The sequence below is a fragment of the Thunnus thynnus genome, chromosome 12 (genome assembly GCF_963924715.1).
Source record: "Thunnus thynnus chromosome 12, fThuThy2.1, whole genome shotgun sequence".
In the NCBI taxonomy this organism is placed as follows: domain Eukaryota; kingdom Metazoa; phylum Chordata; class Actinopteri; order Scombriformes; family Scombridae; genus Thunnus; species Thunnus thynnus.
This window is the reverse complement of record NC_089528.1, coordinates 3,110,428-3,130,015: the sequence shown is the minus strand read 5'-3', so window position 1 is coordinate 3,130,015 and position 19,588 is coordinate 3,110,428. Positions and strand designations below refer to the sequence as shown.

At 38.3% G+C, this 19,588-nt stretch overlaps 1 pseudogene; it reads left to right on the top strand.

Moving 5' to 3' along the window:
* The first annotated feature begins 209 nt into the window (after positions 1-209).
* Positions 210-16,529, top strand: LOC137193491 (CASP8 and FADD-like apoptosis regulator; annotated as a pseudogene).
* Positions 16,530-19,588: the final 3,059 nt, after the last annotated feature.

Sequence of the window (19,588 nt, the reverse complement as noted above, 5' to 3'; positions counted from 1 at the left end):
GCCCAAGAGTTCCTGCTCCGCCCCTATACACTTTACACTGTGGTGACATCACAGATTTTTAAAATGCTTTTCTCAGCCCGAGTAAAGTTTTACAAATATAAAACCTTCACGGATCAAAAACTCAACTAACCAACACAACCATGCTGGTAGTGTGGCTAAAGGTCTGTTTAACTCAACAGGAGTAACACACACAAAGGGGAAACGTAACGATGGCCAGATCAGCCAATCCAGTGGAGCAGCAGTCTCCTCCCTTCTCAGTAAACCCACTGCATGAGTAGAATTTTTTTATGCTATTTTCAATTTCAAAATATGAAGAAAATAATATTGCATTGATCTCACAAAGGAAAACTGCAGTTTTTGAAAATTAAATTAAATTTCCCAATTTTCTCGAATTGAGTTTATTTTCAGATGGAGAATTCAACTGAGTCACACAGTATCACACAAACTTCAGAGACCAGTTATTCATTTTAACTAGAAGCAGTGAATTTGTGCTGTTCAAGACTCTCTCAGGCAGCTTCAGTCAGCAGCAGAGAGCAGAGTTTGTGCACTCCTTCACACTTTTTCTGAATCCCTTCATATGATCACAACTGCTGTTATTAAATTATGAGTATCGTCTCATTGGAAGAAAATAGAAAATGTACACCACAAAGTCTGTCATAGACTTGCACTTCACATTACACAGGTTGCACTCAATCAGCCGCTCTCCACTTGATAAAACATACCTACCATGCGTGACAACTTCATTCATGACCCTTAAATTCCATTACATGAAACCAGCACTGTGCTTTTCTACTTCACTGTTATTGCTTTATCTCTCCGTTTCTCTTCTCCCTTGCTCTCACACCCCATTCCACACACACACACACACACACACACACACACACACACACACACACACACACACACACACACACACACTCTCATTGTGGGCGGTACAGTGCTCTTCTTCAGCTGCTGCAGAACTTCCAATACCGCACAGGAGCTCATGGAGATCAAAGACATGATGTAGTTAAAAAAAAAAGAAGATGATGAGGGAGGAGAGAGAAGGAGGGGAGGGATGTGTAGAGAAAGGGGGTGTAGATAAGAAGAAGAGACAGAGAGAAAGAACAAAGGTTAGGAAGAGTGAGGGCTATATGAAGAGGATGAGAGGGGAGATTAAAGATGGAAGGAGAGAGGAGAAAATCAAAATGATAAGAGGTAAAGAAATGGAGGAAAGAGCTGTGTCTACACCGCATCAGCTCAAACTGCAAACGTTACAAATGCAATGTCCAACTATACAGTGCCTAGATGTATGTCTTTAATCTCACTTTTAAGATCCATGTGGAACATGTGGAACACATGTGGGACACCTATCAAGCAAACTGAAGGTCAAAATTGGATTTTTGTATCAAAACAAATCATGTTTCTCTTCTGCTAGTCAGAAGACGATTGTACAATCTACAATTATGTCTGCATGATTGTACGTCATCACAGGTGATAAATTCCTCACGCACCATTGCATCTTATATGAAAAGGTGGGATGGTCCTCCTTAACAAACAGAAGTTTATTTATAAGGCTCTACTGCAAAAACTGCCTCATTACCTCTGCTCTCTGGTTACATTCAAATTCAATACTTACAATGGCAGGTCACGGGACACTTTAACATTAGCTGTACCTTTGTTCATGATGAATTTGGAAAAAGTGAGTTCAAATACTATGCTACATGTGAAGTTACACCTCTAATTTCACTTCAACATTTTAAAAGGCTTGACTCATGTATTTTCAATTCCACTTGTGATTTATTTTCTTAATGTGAAATGATATCTATCATGTGTTTGTGACTAATCTGTCCATCTGTCTGTATATGTTTATCCTTGTATATAGGTCTCTCTTTAAAAAGAGATCTTAATGACTCAATCAGTCAATCGATCAGTCAATCAATCTTGAATTGATTGTAACATGATCATGATCAGGAAACTTGAAAAAGACATTAAATATCTAACATTTATTAATTATAGAAAAGACAAATTTTATATATTTGTTAGATGTCAAAAAATATCCAACATTAAATTAATGCATATTTAAAATAATGCTAAATACAGTTAAAATCAAACATTAAAAGAATGAAATGGTCCATTAATTATTAAAATAACATACAGCAAAGTCCAGTTAAGAAACAACACTGAAGAATTAAATAAATAAATACATTCATATGAAATAGTGGATTATAATTAGACAAGTGTATATACAGAATATACACACTTTCATTTGGAAATTATACTTGATAGGGTTGAGAGGGTTACCTGTTACTAATTATGCATTCAAACGCTTTCTGTCTCATCTTTAAGTTGTGTAGATGGTGCTTAGTTAATACATGAATCCACTGGCTAACTGCTCTTCTTCAGAATGGTAAAACAGAATAAAATACTTAAATAACTGAAACTTCCCTTATGTTTATAGATGAAACAATGTAAGATTTATTAAATATGGAAAATACCCCTTTTTGTATATTTGCTAGATGGTGAAAAACATCCAACATGAACTAAATTAGTAATAACCTCATAAATTATTTGAAAACTGGAAAATAACATTTACCAAAAGTTGTGGAAGACCTTTGCTAGAAATGTAAACATAATGTGGAATCAATGCTGGAGAAGAATTAAACATTAAAATTGAAATATGAAAATAAATGTTTGAAAACTTTATGTAATGTTTCAATTTTTGAATTATTAATCAAATAACACAGAAACAATTGAAGTAAAGAAAAATAACTAGGAATTTGAATGAATGTGAAATAATTGATGATATTTAGAATACAGTGTTTGCTAAAAGTGGGATTCCAGCATGCTTATGGTGTAAACATAACTATAGTCCACATTCAAACTCCCTTTTGACCCATCAACAGGCCCCACAGTGGGTATCAGGCTGTACTGTCCTCTGACAGGTGACACCATTCTCTACCCTGACCGAATGTACCTTTAAGCTTTTTTTAAATCCTACTCTAGTTCAAGAAAAGAGCAGTTGTTCTGTGGCATGACTCTGTCTTATATCTACATTGTATCTAAACTACAGTGGCTGGCCCAACTGGCTTGATAGCCATTTTCATCTGAATGCCATGGCCCACTCAGTTGTCCAACCAGCATCACTGTATAACTGGTTCCACTAACCTGATTGTAATGACTGGCTTGCAGGCCGCAACAAAGGAGGGAGACGCACGCCCAAACTCAGCGATAATAAACTGAAATTTATGAAAGTAAATAACAATAATTGCAATGTGACGTGGAAGTCAGTATCAGTGGTGTTTGAAAGCGTATGGATGTGTTGTCAGTGCAGAACAAAACCAAAAAGGAAACGCAAAAAAACAACCACAGCTTGGTAAATGGGGAAGGGATCAGAGAGGGTCTGGAATCAGGGCAGGCGGGCTTAAATACGTTCTGGGGCACTGGCCAGGTGTTCCCAGTTAGTACTCTAGTGACACATCGGCTCTATCGACCTGCAACATACAGACATAAACCACAGGACCAAAGGCAACAGGCGCTGGCGCCGTCACCCTTATCAATAGCCATTAGCCCTCTTTCATGAGAAACTTCTCTTGAATTGTTCATCCTGTTGTCCAATCCATTGTCAACTAACCATCATGGAGGTTGTGAGCTTTCTTATTCTGATTTGGGTCTTTTTTTTTTTTAGAGGTTGTTTTGTCTACAAGAGTATGACCAGCCTGAAAGACTCAAGTACAGCCCAAAATGTCACTCAATGCTGTAATTCCAGTTTTGCAGCAATGGAGCCAGGCACTGTTATACTAGAGATTTTGGAAGGAAGACCTTGGAATGTACCAAACTAGCACCAGGACTGTTCGGGTGAAGAAGATGGGAAGGAAGGGAGGATTGTGCCAGAGACTACAGAGACAAAATCTGTGCCGCATACCTCTGTCCTCTATTACTGTATGCTCGCTAATGTGCCATCTTTAAGGAATGTGACGGAGGACTTGACAACAAGTGTACAGTTTCTGTCGGAGTACAGGAACACCTGCATCCAGCTGCCTCGACCTCTGACCTTGAAATCAACAGTTTTGGACAGCTCCCAAGATTGAATTGGGACAACGCTTGCTGGTGTAAGACTGGTTGTTTGTGAAACAGTGTGCTGCCCCAATACTGAGTTTGTAACTGTGTCTCTGCCCCCTTTTTATCTGCTAAGAGAATTCCCACAATTATTTATTACAGTTGTTTATATCCACCCTGTGGCAAACATGGACAATGCACAATCATCATGGGAGTGATGCAGTGTTTTCAGAGCATATCCCCTGATGCACCTGATATTATTAAGGGTGATTTTAATTGTAAATCCATGAATAAGTCCCTTAGTGATTTTTTTCAGTACCTTACCTGCCCTATGAGACATGGTAAGGTGCTGGATATTTGTTATGGGACTGTCAGGGGAGCGTACAAATCATATTGCAAAGCTCCTCTAGGCACCTTGGATCATAATACTGTTCATGTAGTTCCAGTCTGCAGAGAGAAGAAACAAAGAGGAAGGATGTGGAATGAAGACTCTATTCAGGAACCATATCAATGTTTTGAATGTTCAAATTGGGACATTTTTAAAGAAACCTGTGAAGATTTAAATTAACTCTCTGGTCATTCCTCACAGAATGTGTCCAATCGTTTCTAATAATAAGTCTTGGATTAGTAAATACCTTAAACAGCTGCTGAACCAGAAAAAAATGAATGTTTCATTAGGCAGACAGCACTCAAAAAGGTGAGGTCCAGAAGTGTGTTAACAAGCTACACTTAAAATATAAAGATACAGTCAAATCTATGATTGGACTGCAGAATAAAAATAAAAGTGTGGTGTGTTCTATTATGTATGACAGTGAATTTGCTAATTAGTTAAATAAGTTGTCTCTGAGGTTTGACACACACAAATTTAATCATTAATCACTCTCTGAGTTCCAAGACATGGTTGAGGCTTTAAGATACAGATAGATGAAGTCAGAGTGTGTAAATCTTTCATTCTTATTTAGGAAAGGAAAAGTCCTGGTCTTGGTCCAAATTGTGGATAAACTCCTGAAAAGCTGTGCCTGACAACTGACATTTTTTCATATATCTTTCAGTCTTCTTTGGAACACCAGAAAGTAGACTTTGGAAGGACTTTGTTGTGGTTGCAGAAGCTAAACTCACATCACCAAAATCATTAAATAATTGTCTCCCTGCAGGCATACCTCCCTTGTAATGAAAACCTTTGAAAACAAGGTTTTAGCCATGATTCTGGACAGAATGGACCCCTCCAGTTTGCATTCAAGGGCAGGAGGAGGGTGGAGGATGCTGTTTTGAGGCATGCGGAAGGGAGCAAAAAACGTGCAAGACTGCTTTTCATTGATTTCTCCTCAAGGTTTAATTTTATTCAGCCCGATGTCCTTGCACATAGGTTGCAGTCAAATTTTAACATAGAGTATTTGCTGTTTGATTGATTTTTTGACAGAGACCAGAGAGTTGGAGTGAATGGATCTCTGTCTAGTGCTCATCTTCCACAGGGTCTCCTCAGGGCTGCATCCTTCCTCCTCTTTTATTTGTCTTGTACACAAACAACTGTCAGACTTTTTTTATAAAGACAGGTATGTTCTGAAGTTTGCAGATGACTCAGTAATAGTCAGCTTCTGCAAGGTGAGGAACAGAGTCATGGCCCAATGGTTCAGTTGGTGTCCAAAGAGATGTTCACTGACTTTGGCAGCAGACCTAAATTGGCACCATTGTCACGGTGTTGCTGAATTGTCCCAACACAGATTTTTATTGATCTCAAACAATCTTTGCCATTTTATCTACCAGGTTTGTGTGAAAAGTGTGTGTGTGTGTGTGTGTGTGTGTGTGTGGGGGGGGGGGGGGGGGGGGGGGGGGGGGGAATACTTGATATGGTATGGTAAATAAGCCACAGCTTGTCCTACTGATTTGTTTGTGAAGATGTTGCATCATTTCATTATGAAAATCCTTTCAGCAGCAGCCTGCAACACAGAGACACACAGACAGGTGTGCTGCAGCCTCTCAGGTGAGCTTTTATGTCATTTTATAAGATCTGGCCATAAGTTCAGGAGCTGAATGAAAAATAATACAAGAACAGGTTTTTAAAGATATCGAACAACAAACTGAATGAAGCACAAGGCTACAGAATCTCATGTGAGGTTTGCAAATGGTTTACAGCAGATAGTTGCTTTAAACAGAGCACATTAACTACAGAATATTATACTATATGTTTATTAACAGTTATCGTGAAAATCTATCATGTCATTTTTTAATATTAATGTTCTCAGATTTACATCAATTAATAAAATGTAAAATATCTCTTGCCTGTTTCGGTTAAGTTTTATCAGCAAATACATATTTAAAGTCACATTTTTGCAGTCCAGCTCTAACGGATGCGTATGAAAGAGAAAAGAGAGATAGAGAGCAGGTGCACATACACAGCTGTCCAATAAAAAAAAAGTCCCAACCAAAGAAACAACCAAATTAACATGCTTGACCACATCACCATATTATGTTAAGCTAACCAGCATGCTGACAACATGTTAGCGATAAATTAAACCCACTAGCATGATGCTCTGCAGGTATGAGTTATCATACAGTGCCATGTTTTTCTCTGCCTGCTCTATACTTTACCTTAAATGTATTAAGAAACTCATTTTGTAGATAGTTTAGGAGAAATAAGACATTTCCAGAACACTGCTATATTTTCCTGCATTGAAATTCAACACATGAAGGCTTGACGTTGTGCCAGCTGTTGAATAAGCTACGCCGGTTTATAAATCTGACCTTAGCAGTGAAATAGAATTAGAGCGTCTGTGTAAATAAAAGAGAAATAGAGACAATGAGAAATTGTATGTATGAATGTTTGCCAAAAAATCCCCTTGCCAAAAATCAAGTATGCATGCTGGCGAGAACTGAAACTTAGCGTCTTACATAAACACACGCGCATACACACACACACACACACACACACACATAATCTCTCCACCAAATGTCCTGGCTGCTGGTTTCTTCTCAAACACCAAGCTGGTTGCAGCACATGACGAGCTCTTTAACAAAAATAAAATGCTCTCACCATGAAAATCTGGGGAAGCATCAGGACTCTCTCAGTCAAAAACACAATTTCTGAATAATATTACTTCTCATTTTGTATCTATTTATATTTGCAAATATTTGTCATTAAATTCTAATAAATCAAACCTTTTTACACCACTGCAGTATGTCTGTTTTGGAAAAATCAAGCACAGAAAAGAAGGAAATACCACTGTCCCATTCTATCGGGAAAGAGTTATAAGTGGTGGAAGAACTGAAATGTATTAGCAATTACTCCATTACAAGTAAAAGCATTTAAAATCTTACTTAAGTAAAATTACAGAAGTATTAACAGCAAAATGTACTTACAATATCAAAAGTAAATGTATTCTTTATGCAAAATGGCCCTGTTTAGTGTTATATTTATCATATATATTTTTGGAATTTTAATATTCATTCATTGACATATACTGTAAATGTAGTAAGCATTTTAATGTTGTAATACTGTCAAGGTAAATCTAATGTTAACAACACTGTTGGGTACTAAATTAATAAGAATGCTTATTTTATAAACTGACCATATGTTTTACATATAAAATACTGTTCAGAAAAGTAACTAGTAACTAAAGCTATCAAATATATGTAGTGTAGTAAAAAGTACAATATTTCCACTGAAATGTAGTGCCTCCAAAGTAGCATAAAATGGAAATACTTAAAGTACAAGTACCTTAAAATTGTACTTAAGCACAATACTTGAGAGTAAATGTAGTTTGTTGCATTCCACCACTGAACTGAGGAAAATGAGCTGTGTGATTGGCCTCGCTGATACAACTAAGCAAAGCAACATTCTGGAGTGCTTTTTTGTTGACAAAATAGCAATGATTTCCTTAAACCAGAAGACCTTATGCTGCTACCAGTGAGGAAAGAGGGAATGTTGTTGCTAGCATGTTGAATTTTGATCAAACAATTGAAGACCAATGCCTAAACTGCCTTATTTGGTGCAGATAATTAAGATCTCAAAGACATTTCCATCAAAATGATAATGAAGGACAACAGTGGACAATAAGATAACTGCAAGAGCAATTGCTCTATTGCTGAGAATCCTTGCTACTTAGCACAGTAAGGAGTGACATACCCACTGTAATCTGTCATTATGTGCGTGTTGATTTCTGTTGCTGCTTTTTTGCGCTTCAACTCAATTTTCATCTGTTTACATTGCTCAACTACAGTGTTGTGTGTTGGGCTAAAAGTGCTGCAAAATGCAGGTGACCTACACTTAATACAATGCCTAAACACATCCCTTGTGAACCCAGATGGAGGACTGAAGTTGCTGCTGCTGCTCTGATGCTGTGCTGCTTTCACTATGCTGTACAGATTGCTAAAATCCTTTGAGGCAAAACTGTGATTTGTGATTTTGGGTTCTATAAATACAATTGAATTACTTGCATCATACGTGTTATATTTGGTTTTACTTGATTTGCCAACTAGTCATATATTCATAGTCATGTGAATAGGTCACAGCCTCTCTTTCTCCAGTTCGCCAGTCCTCCCACCATTCAATGGGTGCTGGAGACTGGAGACTGTCATCTCCTCACACAGACTGCTGCTCTGATGACTTCCTCCTGTCCTGTGCGTGAGCAGGAACGCCTCCTGCTGCTGATTGGCTGGAGTATTGTTGTGTGGCTTGCTCCAAGCCACTGTGTTTACGTGCCAATTTACAGAGCCAGTGCTGTGTATGGACAGTCGATTTTTTTTCAGCGCACACACAGAAGGGCCAGCTAGCGGACTGTGAGGAGATATTTGCTGAATTTGAAAAAAAAGTTTATTGGATCAGAACAGCTGACTAAGGTCTCAGTATGCTTCAAACAAAATGCTTAAAACACCTTTTCAACGGTGAAGTTGCCATTTTATACAGCAACTGGCCAGGTGTGCAGAGGTGTGAAAGGATGCTGGGTTTGAACTTCTTTCATTTCTCACACAACTGCTCCCAAACTTGTCTTCTATACACTGAGACACCATGAATCCCTTAAGGGAAGACTGGATAACAGCACAAACTTTCCAGCACTTTTATCCGATTCATCACATCTCACGCTGTGTCGGCAGGTTTTTCATCCTGCCTTTCAGCGTGACTGTTCCAACAGGTATAAATACTTTTGCCTTTAGACGTGGTTGATTGGTGGTTGAAGCATACAGACACCTAGACCAATGATTACAGTTCGTCACGGAATTAAAGGTATACATACCTTGATGAACAACCCACTTCTGTGCACAAAAAAGAGTGATATAAAACACTTTCCATCAAAATTTGACAGGTCCCAATAAGATTGTGCCAACTATAGTAACCTTCCTATTGAACTATAGTAACCCCAACGTCATCCAATTAGATCGTTTTACATCAGTGGCTCTTGCCTCTGACCAATGAGAGGATGTGGGTGGTACTAACCCTAACCAATGAGAGAGGAGAGGGTGGTGTTACCAATAACACAGTACGTATGAATGGCTGGATTAACCTGAACCATTTCAATGACGTTTGGGGGACAAGGATGCCCAACATTGAACATTCATGATGTAATGCAAGGTAGTTCATTGAATCCTTGACAGCTATTGCAGAGTATATGTGGGCAAAATACTGAATTCAGTAGACTTAATGTACTGAGAGGTTAACAAAATATAATGGGGAAAACTTCCAATCATAGGATGGAAAAAAAACAAAAACAATAGACAAAGGTAGTGAAAGGTGAAAGGTTAACCAGAATTAATTGGAAGCAGGCTAGCCATGGGGTGCTATGTGGGAAGGTCCAGAGACTGTCCACCTATTATTTTTAACCACAAAACATTTTTAGATTATTTCAATGTTTTTAAGATATTCTATTTTATAATAAAGTTTACAAATGTATACTTTTTTTCAGGGATAAAGCATACACATACTATACATTCATGCCCTCTTTCACACACACTCACAGTCCGTGACATTAACAACAATATCAAAAACCGGCAGCAATGCTCAGACTATATGAAATTGAATTAAATGTCTCAAAACATGCAGTACAATTATACACCACTAACTGGAAGACACTGATTGTGTGCAGCCATAGTCTTGGGTTGTTGGAGTGTACAACTGCCCTGATCTCTTACTCACTACCACTGAGTGAAAAGAGAAGGAAAGAAAGAGAAAAAAAATCCTCATCAATGCAAATTAGAACCTGAGGAGCCTTGCTTGACTCACGAGTTCTCCAGAGGCCAAAATCACAGGCTTTCACTTCCAAATCTTAGTTGTCATACATGTCTACAGATGCTCCATATTAACAAAGGATAGTCAGTCACATCCTTGGATTAGTCTACTTCACACTCAGCCTGCCACAAGAGAAAATAGGGTTTCTAATTCTGCCTGCATAATTGCCTGATTATAATGATCTTCTCTCTCCTTCTCTAGCTCTGGCTTTTTTTTTCTCAGTTTCTGTTGCTGTATGCACACACACACGCACACAGACAAGAGGATGACTTCATAATGGGAGTAAAAGGTAATTGGGAAAACCGTACAATATAGGATGGGAAGTGTGAAAACCATAGACTTAAGGTGGTGAAAGATGAAAGGTAGTGGAAGGTGAACAGGATCAGGCTAACTATGGGGGTGATCTGTGGGTAGGCTCAGACTCTTTGTTATGCTAACACCCTATCTGAGAACTTTCAGGGAGTCATCATTTCACTGTTCATCTTGGGTCTGCATGTCCTCAAGACAAACATTAAAATATGTCTTTAATAATTTGTGTTATCTTGAAAAAAAAATCTGTATTATTATTATTATTATTATTATTACTACTACTACTAGTAGTAGTAGTATTATAATTATTATTATATAATATCCTGATGGTTTATTTTGTTTGTTTATTTTGTTTTAATGAAGTATACATGACAAGGATTTTTTAATTATAAAAACAATGGGAAAAAATTATTTCTATATCTTTGCAGGTGCATGTCTAAATTGAGAAAAAAAAAATACTAAAAAGAACACACACAAACACACACACACACACACAGAAACTTCTCTGATTTACCTTCTCTCTCTCTCTCTCTCTCTTTCTCTTTCACTCTCACTCCCTCTCTAGCCCCACCTTTATTTCTCAGTGTGTGTGTTGCTGTATGCATGCACTCACACACACTGTAGCCTAAGTCTGATATAAATTAGTCTTCAATTGAAAAGTTAAAAAAAAAAACCTGCATTCGTATTTTCTGGTGCTGCACCAGCATTGTGCAGTGTTTGTATTTAATCTGATCCGGTTTCTAGGCATATCGATCCAACGTGAAAGTTCCTATTTGTTAATCATCATATCTGTCTTCATTGCTGTTAAACATCATCAGTCATCATCTTCCTGCATCAATGGCTCTTCCCGACAAACATCTACTTCAGGTTATTAATCTAATAGCTGAGTCTCTCAGCAGTGGTGAACACAAGAGGCTCTTCCACTTGTGTGAAACTTATAACAATAATGTGGCTTGTCTGTTTCTGGCAGAGCTCGTGCTGCAATTGAGGCATTATGATATCCTGAGGAAGGTGGTCAGAACCAGCTGAGATGAGGTGGAGAGGATTCTGAAGCACAGGGAGTTTCTGCCAAGATTGAGGAGAGATATGCTTTAAGACATCCATTCTCTGCCTCTGAGCACCATCTAGTTGGCCTCGGAGGCAGTGGTACTGCCAAATGGTTAGATTAAAATTATTATTATTATTTTTTTGATCATTTACAAAGCTAGTTATTTTTGTATCTAAATGTGCTCAAAAACTCAAATAAATAAAAAACATCAAATTAAAATGCATAATTTCATTGACCAGTTATGTTTGAATATCACCACATCATCAGGTAGAGACAAACGTGTGTCGCCCCTTTTAGCTAGCTAACGTTCCATCGTACGCAGTGACACAAAATGGATCGGTTTTTGAAACGAAAAAGTGATGTGGGAGAGAACCTGCACCCATAAAAGTTCCAAAATGGTGGTGAGGAAATATGATCCTGAATACATTAAATTCGGATCCATAATGAATGGTGAAATCCTGTCCAATCAGGCGCTAAAACCATCGAAGCTCCAGTGACACTTAAACACAAAGCACCTAGGATGTGTTGGGAAGCCAAACTAATATTTCTTAAGGAAAAGGAACGGGCTTCAGGCACAACAGAAAGTCATCACAACATCAACAACTCAGTCAAAAGCCACTTTGAAAGCTAGCTATATGGTTGCTGCTCATGTAGCTCATAGCAAGAAACCCTTTACGGTTACAGAGGAGCTGATTTTGCCTAGCGCTGTGCATATGTGCTACTCTGCATGTCAGCCTCTCACTTGATGACTTGATCTAATTATTTCCCAAAAGCAAGCCCGAGTGTCTCACTGAGGGTAAGCAGAATATTTATTTTGGTCATTACAGCTGACAGTGGCAAAACACATATTTGCAGCACAGTTTACTGTTTCTCCTTTTTTTTTTGTCATGTTACGTTTTTTTCTCTTTTATTTGGGAAGGTGGTCCTTGGAAATTTTTTAACAATCAGAAATGGGCCTTGGGTTACAAATGGTTGAGAACCCCTGCTTTGAGATATCTGATGAATCATACATATTTCAACAATCCAAGTTAACATACATGTAGTTCTTTTGAATGATCATTGTTTCCCTCACTGCAGAGTACTTATGGCTAATATAAGTGATAATATAAATAAAAGAAATAAAGATCTGAACAGTGTGAAATCCTTGTTAGGTAGCACGTTACCTTGTGAAAAGATGGACCATTCAATGGTGAAAGAATGAGTGTATACTGGTTACTGTGTGGGTGGGGAGTTTTGGTGTTGTCACTTGACACAAAAAAATGTCAAAACCTTTTTTCCTTTTTGCATGTAATTATTTTAACAAACTACATTAATTTTGCACAGCAATTTTACTTTGCTTCTTTGACATGCTGTGACAGAATTTTTTGGATGTAATTACTGAGCCAGAGAAGCTGGATAAAATTTCATCTAAAAGGCTGCACTTAGTAGAGGAATGCTTAAGAAACACTGGCAGGGTTGATCTAGCCAAAAAAGTGAATATGTACAAGACATCAGGTAGTGTATTTTACTTTTGCCTTTTAATATTTTATTTATAGAGTTAAGCAATAAAATGCTCCTTGACAAAATGTGAAATGAAAGTAATGTTTGAGGGTGGTGAGCTGTTTGTAACATTTATACATACAGTAAAGTCAGTAGGCAATGTGAGGGGAGATGAGGAGGGATGCCATCCCCTTGTTAGCAAAATGACCAAAATGCATCCTCCTTGTTAACCTGCAGAGAGAGTGCAAGTAGTTTAGTTGAATATTTTTGTCTAGTCTGCCTGACTCATTGATCCTTCATCTGACTGAGGTTTGCGCAAGTTAGAATCTATGGCCCAGACCATGGTTCTGAAATATCAGTAGCCTAACTGTGCTGTGTATTGATAAATCTACGATGCTGTCTTTGGTGCTGAAGTAGCAGACAGACTTGTAATTGCGCCTTTTTCTCTCATTCCCACCCTTCTATCAATTTTGAGTTGGATCTGTAATATTCTCTAAACTATATTGTACAAAGACTTAATTCTATACTATATTGTAGCCTATATAGTCTATAGAGTAGTGTCACCTTCATGATCAAAGTGACAAGTTGCAACGTAGCAATGGAAGAGAGAGAGAGGATCATAGAGACATACTGCTGCCTGTAGTATTCCTATAATATTCCTGTGATATTTCTATGATCATTCAGTAGCGTCTGTGGTGCTGAAAACACACCCCCAAACCAAGCCACCTCTGTAACTAAATATTTTAGGGAAGACATGACTACAGATATAGTTTTAACTATAGATGTAACCTAGGAGTGGAGCAGGTAATGTGATTGAAGAAATTAACCTGCACTGACCACACCACACTCAGCTGCTACAGTTACATAATTCAAGGTGAAGTTCATAACATGAAGACTATGGTGTGTTTTGAAAATTAGCATTATTCAAATGTTCAGTGTCCACATCCAGTAAAAGAATAGGCCTACACAAAATATGTATTTAGCCTAATAGCAGTTCTATTATATTGAAATTATAATCACAATTAACTTTAACCCTCCCACTGAGCTCCCCCCTCTGTTAAAAATGAACAAATCACCTACTGAGTAAAGCGAATGTGAAGTATAACATTTTTACATATTATTTAGACAGGAAAAATGCAGAGAAGGAAACTGATAAAGAAGAATAAAGTAGAATACTTGGCACAGGAAACATATGATCTGATCCCAACCAAACACTGTAACTTCACATGTACAGTGATCCTAAAGCATCCCAAAAGCTTATATGAAAGTCAACTCATTAACCAACCTATACTTCTATTTGCAACAAAAGTGATTGATACGAACAAATAAAAGTAGAACAATTAACCAAGTACTTGAAATTATACTTTATTACTTATATTTACTTGTATGTCTCTCCATTTACTCCTTTCCTAGTTGTAACATCTGAACAACGTTCGTGTCAACAGCAAAGGTGCAGAGTTCCTGTGAGTGAGACAGTATATAACAGTTCATGCTTGTTATTTTTTTCTCTCATAAATTTAATACTTCTGAAAAACATCTGCTCTTTAGTTTCCATCCCCCACCCCAAATAGCTCCCGTTCTCCACAGCAAACAAGACTGGGACAGTCCCTCCACATTGGCAAGACAGGCATGATATTAGCAAATTATAACAACCAATGTTCTTACCAGAGATGTAAGTCAAAATACAATACAAATCCTGTTGGCAACTATTATTTAATATCTACCCAGTAAATGGTAAATGGACTGTACTTGTATAGCGCCTTTCTAGTCTTCCAACCACTCAAAGCGCTTTTACACTATGAATCACATTAACCCATTCACACACATTCATATGCTGAATGGGTACAGCGGCTACCATTCAAGGTCCCAACCTGCCCATCAGAGAAAACTAACCATTCATACACTGACAGTACAGCTATCAGGAGCAATTTTCAGTTAAGTATCTTGCCCAAGGACACATCAGCATATGGACTGGAGGAGCCGGGAATCGAACCTCCAACCTTCTGTTTAGTGGACGACCTGCTCTACCTCCTGAGCCACAGCCACAGTAGAGTTGGAAAGCCCCAGTTCAGTCATTGTATTTCACTGTGATATTCACTTTGATATTCACCTTCATATTATTACTTTCATTTCAGCCACAGAAAACATCCAAGCGCCTGCATACAGAGAGCAGAACTGTCAGGTAAGGTTTGTGCCGATAACTTTGTTCTTTGTTGTATTTTTCAACATGTATAATTATTTAAGTGCATTAATGAAACATCTCTTCTTGCTCTTTTGTGTTGCCAAGTCCATTAGATTGGTACAAATTTAACACTGATCTCAGAGGAGTATGTGTTATCATAGACTGTGTGGGGTAATGATGGAAGTAAGAGCCACAGTCAGACTATACCACTAAAAAATTATGTTTGATATGAATTAGAGCTGAAACAACCAGTCCATGAATCAATGAGTTTACTGATATAAAATTAATCTGCAGCTATTTTGACAGTTTATTTATCATTTTAGTCATTTATCAAAGAAAAAATGATAAACTTTCCCTGGTTCCAGCTTCTCATTTGTAAGGATTTGAAGCTGTTCTTTGTGTCATATGATAGTAAACTGAATATTGGGGGTTTGGACTGTTGGTTGGGCAAAAAGCAATTTCAAGAAATTGTTAAACAGACAGCCCTAGTCTGATGTGCTTTTTTAGTGACTTATCACCAATGTAAAACTTGAATGCATGGTTTCATCTTTCCTTACTCACTCAGAGATGTTGGAACATACATTTAAGACTCTTCACTTCAGTGTGGTCCTCCGCAAATCGCTGAGTGTGGATGACACTCTTTCAACTCTTAGAGGGATTTTTAGACAGAGAGAGAACCATGGAAGCGATGGCTTCATCTGTTGCATAATTATCCGCGGCACAGCCAGTCATCTCCTGGCTACAGACTCATACACTGCAGGTCTACGTCTTGACATGGTCAGACATCTTTTCACTGCAGATGCATGCCCCATGCTGGCTGGCAGACGCAAACTCTTCTTCATCCAGACGTACAGTGTCCCCGCGTTCCAGCTCTGTGCCAGGATGGAACATCGGGATGAGGATCTGGAGACAGATGGGTGTGATGGGCTGTCCAGCTATTATTCAGTCCCTACAGACGCAGACGTATACTGGAGTCACTTTTGGACTGATGAACATCAACTCCAGCCAGGACAAGGACATCATCGCTCCGTTTACCTGAAGGCTCTAACAGAGGCCACGTGATACATTTAATATTGATAAACTTTGAATAGACCAGCACTCAATGAGTCGCTCCGCTCTGTGCAGGGGAAGGGCGGAACTTCAGGGCTCTGCAGACAGACTGCAGTATGTCAGAGAGAGCAGAGACGAGGCGTGTTAGAGTCAGAGAACAGTGCTCTGAAAAGAGAAATTAGACAGCTAAAACAGAGCTTTTAATCAAGAATGGACACCCTTACCCCATGTCTAGACAGAAAGTGGAGCGTTAGCAGCACGCTTAGCAGATCAGCACTACACAGGAGGTGTTCAGGTACAAGCACTCAGAGCCCAATACACAATGACTGTAGTTACATGCATAAAACAAAGGAAATACTTCCCAGAGGCAGTACAAAACCAGTTTGTCTCATACACTCTGAGACGGCAGCGATTGTGAAGCGCCACTACAGACAAAGCACAATTCTTTGTAGCAAACATACCCACTCAAATCCAAACTGAAGGAACAGAAAATAGGAACGATCTAAGAGCCCAATATGATTGATCCACTTTATTTTAGGATGCACATTATTTTATTTTTAAATAAAGTCCTTATTTTACTTGAAATGAGCAAAAAACATTTACTATTAGAGTACTTGTATAATAGAATGTTAGGTTCTTTCATCTTGTTGGTGTATATACTCATTCACACCTTACATCAATTGCATTAACTTCTCTATGCACTGAAGTAGTGGCTGGAGGCCAAGTAATCAGCCTGTTCCAACCAGGCACGTTTTGAACAGGCACTGCACTGTGTATACTTCTTCCTACTCCTTTTCAAACATGTAATATTTAATTTGTGTTGTTTATGAGAATTTTTTAATGAGTTTGTTGTATAGGTTTATTCTTGATTTCATTTTTATTGTTACTTATTCTTACAGATAAAACTTCTAATCTTTCTTTTTTTCTTCTTCTCCATATTCTTCATTAAAAATGTTTGCACATCACATCACACACATCATTAATCTTGATTAATTCACTTCGTACATATTTTTAAACATTTGTTATCTATTATCTAACTTTAAATTTTTCTTCCCATATTTCCACAATTTAACACCTTCTCTTGTGCTTTCACATTTGTAGGTAGTGTGCATTCATGTTTTTAAACTTTGTTGGGGATATTTTTACAATTTTTTCACTCAACTTTTTATTCTTTACCAGGTTTCTTAAATTAAACAACTTCACTAGTGTTTTCTCTCTTCTGTGTTTCTAGTTTACAGTTATAGATTGGGTTTACTGAACTTTTTATTTCTTCCCCCCATGTTTCCAAACTTAAATGCATTCTCATGTGCTTTTACACTTATAAATAGTGTTCATTCATGTTTTTAAACTTTTTATTTTTTTACCAGGTTTCCTAAATTAAATGTCTTCACTTGTACTTTTACACATGTAGATAGTGTTCATTCACATTTTTTAAAATCTTTTCCTCCCATATAACTGCATACTTTTACTTTTACCTTTCACCTTTTGTCTATTTTAGGTTTTTTGTCCCACCATATACTTTGCATTCATTGTCAAGGATTCATTGAGCTACCTTGCATCACATTTTGAATGTTCACTGAAGAACAAAGGTGTAGCCCTGTTCGACCCTCATTGTTGGAGGGCAGGGACGAGACACGGTGACATAGAAGGATCTGGTTTGATGACGTTGAGGTTACTAGAGTTTAACAGTAAAGCAGGACTAACAGTGAGGTGGCACGATCTGACTTGGACCTGTCAAAATTTGATGGAAAGTGTTTTGTATCACTCTCTCACAAACACAAGGAGAATCATCATCACCTGATTTCAAGATTGTGAGAAGGAAGCTCTCCATAGTAACTTGTATCATACAACTTTTATACAAACAGTACACAGATATAATTTTATGCAAAAAAAAAAACCTAAACAGGCATTTATTCTAAACAGGCCTTTTTTTTACTCCCTGCACTCCCAAACCCCTCCAGCACTGAGTATGAATGACCAGCTGTCACAGTCCTGATCTACCAAGCTGGCTCTCTGTTAAGTCCTACAACTGTTCACTCGCAGTCTAACTGAACGTCTATCAGCAGCATGTGGTGGCAATGGAAACAGAGCATTTTGTTCCCTCCTTCTGTACAGATTGTCCAGTCCAGTCTGGCGTTAGTTTGTTAGAAACTCCCCCCTGCCTCTCTTTCACGCCAGAAACCAACAGAGCAGGTGTCAGTGCTGATGTCTTCCTTGCAAGGCAAATATGACTGTTCATTCTGAGGACTCAGTAGAAGAGTGTAGAAATTACAGAGTCCATAGTTTGGAGTTCAGATAATGATGCATCTCTCTCTTCATCCTTCTCTCTCTGTCTTTCTGTCTGTGTTATTACATCAGTCAGATTCTCTAAAGCCACAGCACTCATATCAGAAAATAACAGCAACAACTAGCAAAAGAAAGTGCAGCGTCTTGAAAGCAGTTACGGGTTCACGGTCTCTTCTTATAAGCAGGAAACAGCGAGGCATGATGGAAGTTAATGAGCTGTCGCACTCTGTTCTCTGCAGCGCTCCAGGACAGGACTTAATGGAGAACCGCACTCTTTTCTATCTGTCAGTCTTTAGAATTTTTCTCGCTCTTTCCCTGCGCCTTTCATTTTTTTTACTCCATTCTTAAGACTGCACTCCTCTCTGGTTTTCTCTCTCCTCCCCATCTCATTTGTCGCTGCCTCCCCCCACCTCCCCCCGCTTCCCCTCTCTTTCCTCCTCTGACCTTCTCTCTCCACCCTCAGTATCAATTTAGCTTGTTTGATGAGAGTTTGCAAAGTGGATCTGGACAGAAAGCAGCTGGGGATCCATGTCAAGGCTCACCTCTCTAAGCACTAACACGGAGTACTGCCAAAGCACCACTTTTCACTTCCCAAGGATAAAGGGGAAATACATTTCTGCAGAGGGAGTGCCAAAACTGGCCAGGTGACTACACCATTAGACTGAAAATCATTGAAGAAAGGTCTGGTGCAGTATGAATGGAATTAGAATTCCTTAAGGTTTTGAACACCACAACACCATTGGAGTTATCAAATAAGGTCACATTACTCAAATCTTCATAGTATCTGGGAGCCGCAGTGAAACCTGAATTTCCAAGTTCTTTTAAAAAAATAAGAAAACGTCATTTAAAATCTGACTGACATTTGTAATAACGCAAATAAATAAAAATCTAACCTTGTAAACATAACCTTTCTCCACAGTACGCCATGTTGTTCACTCCATATGATTAGATCAGGGCCCTGTTCTTCATATGTGGA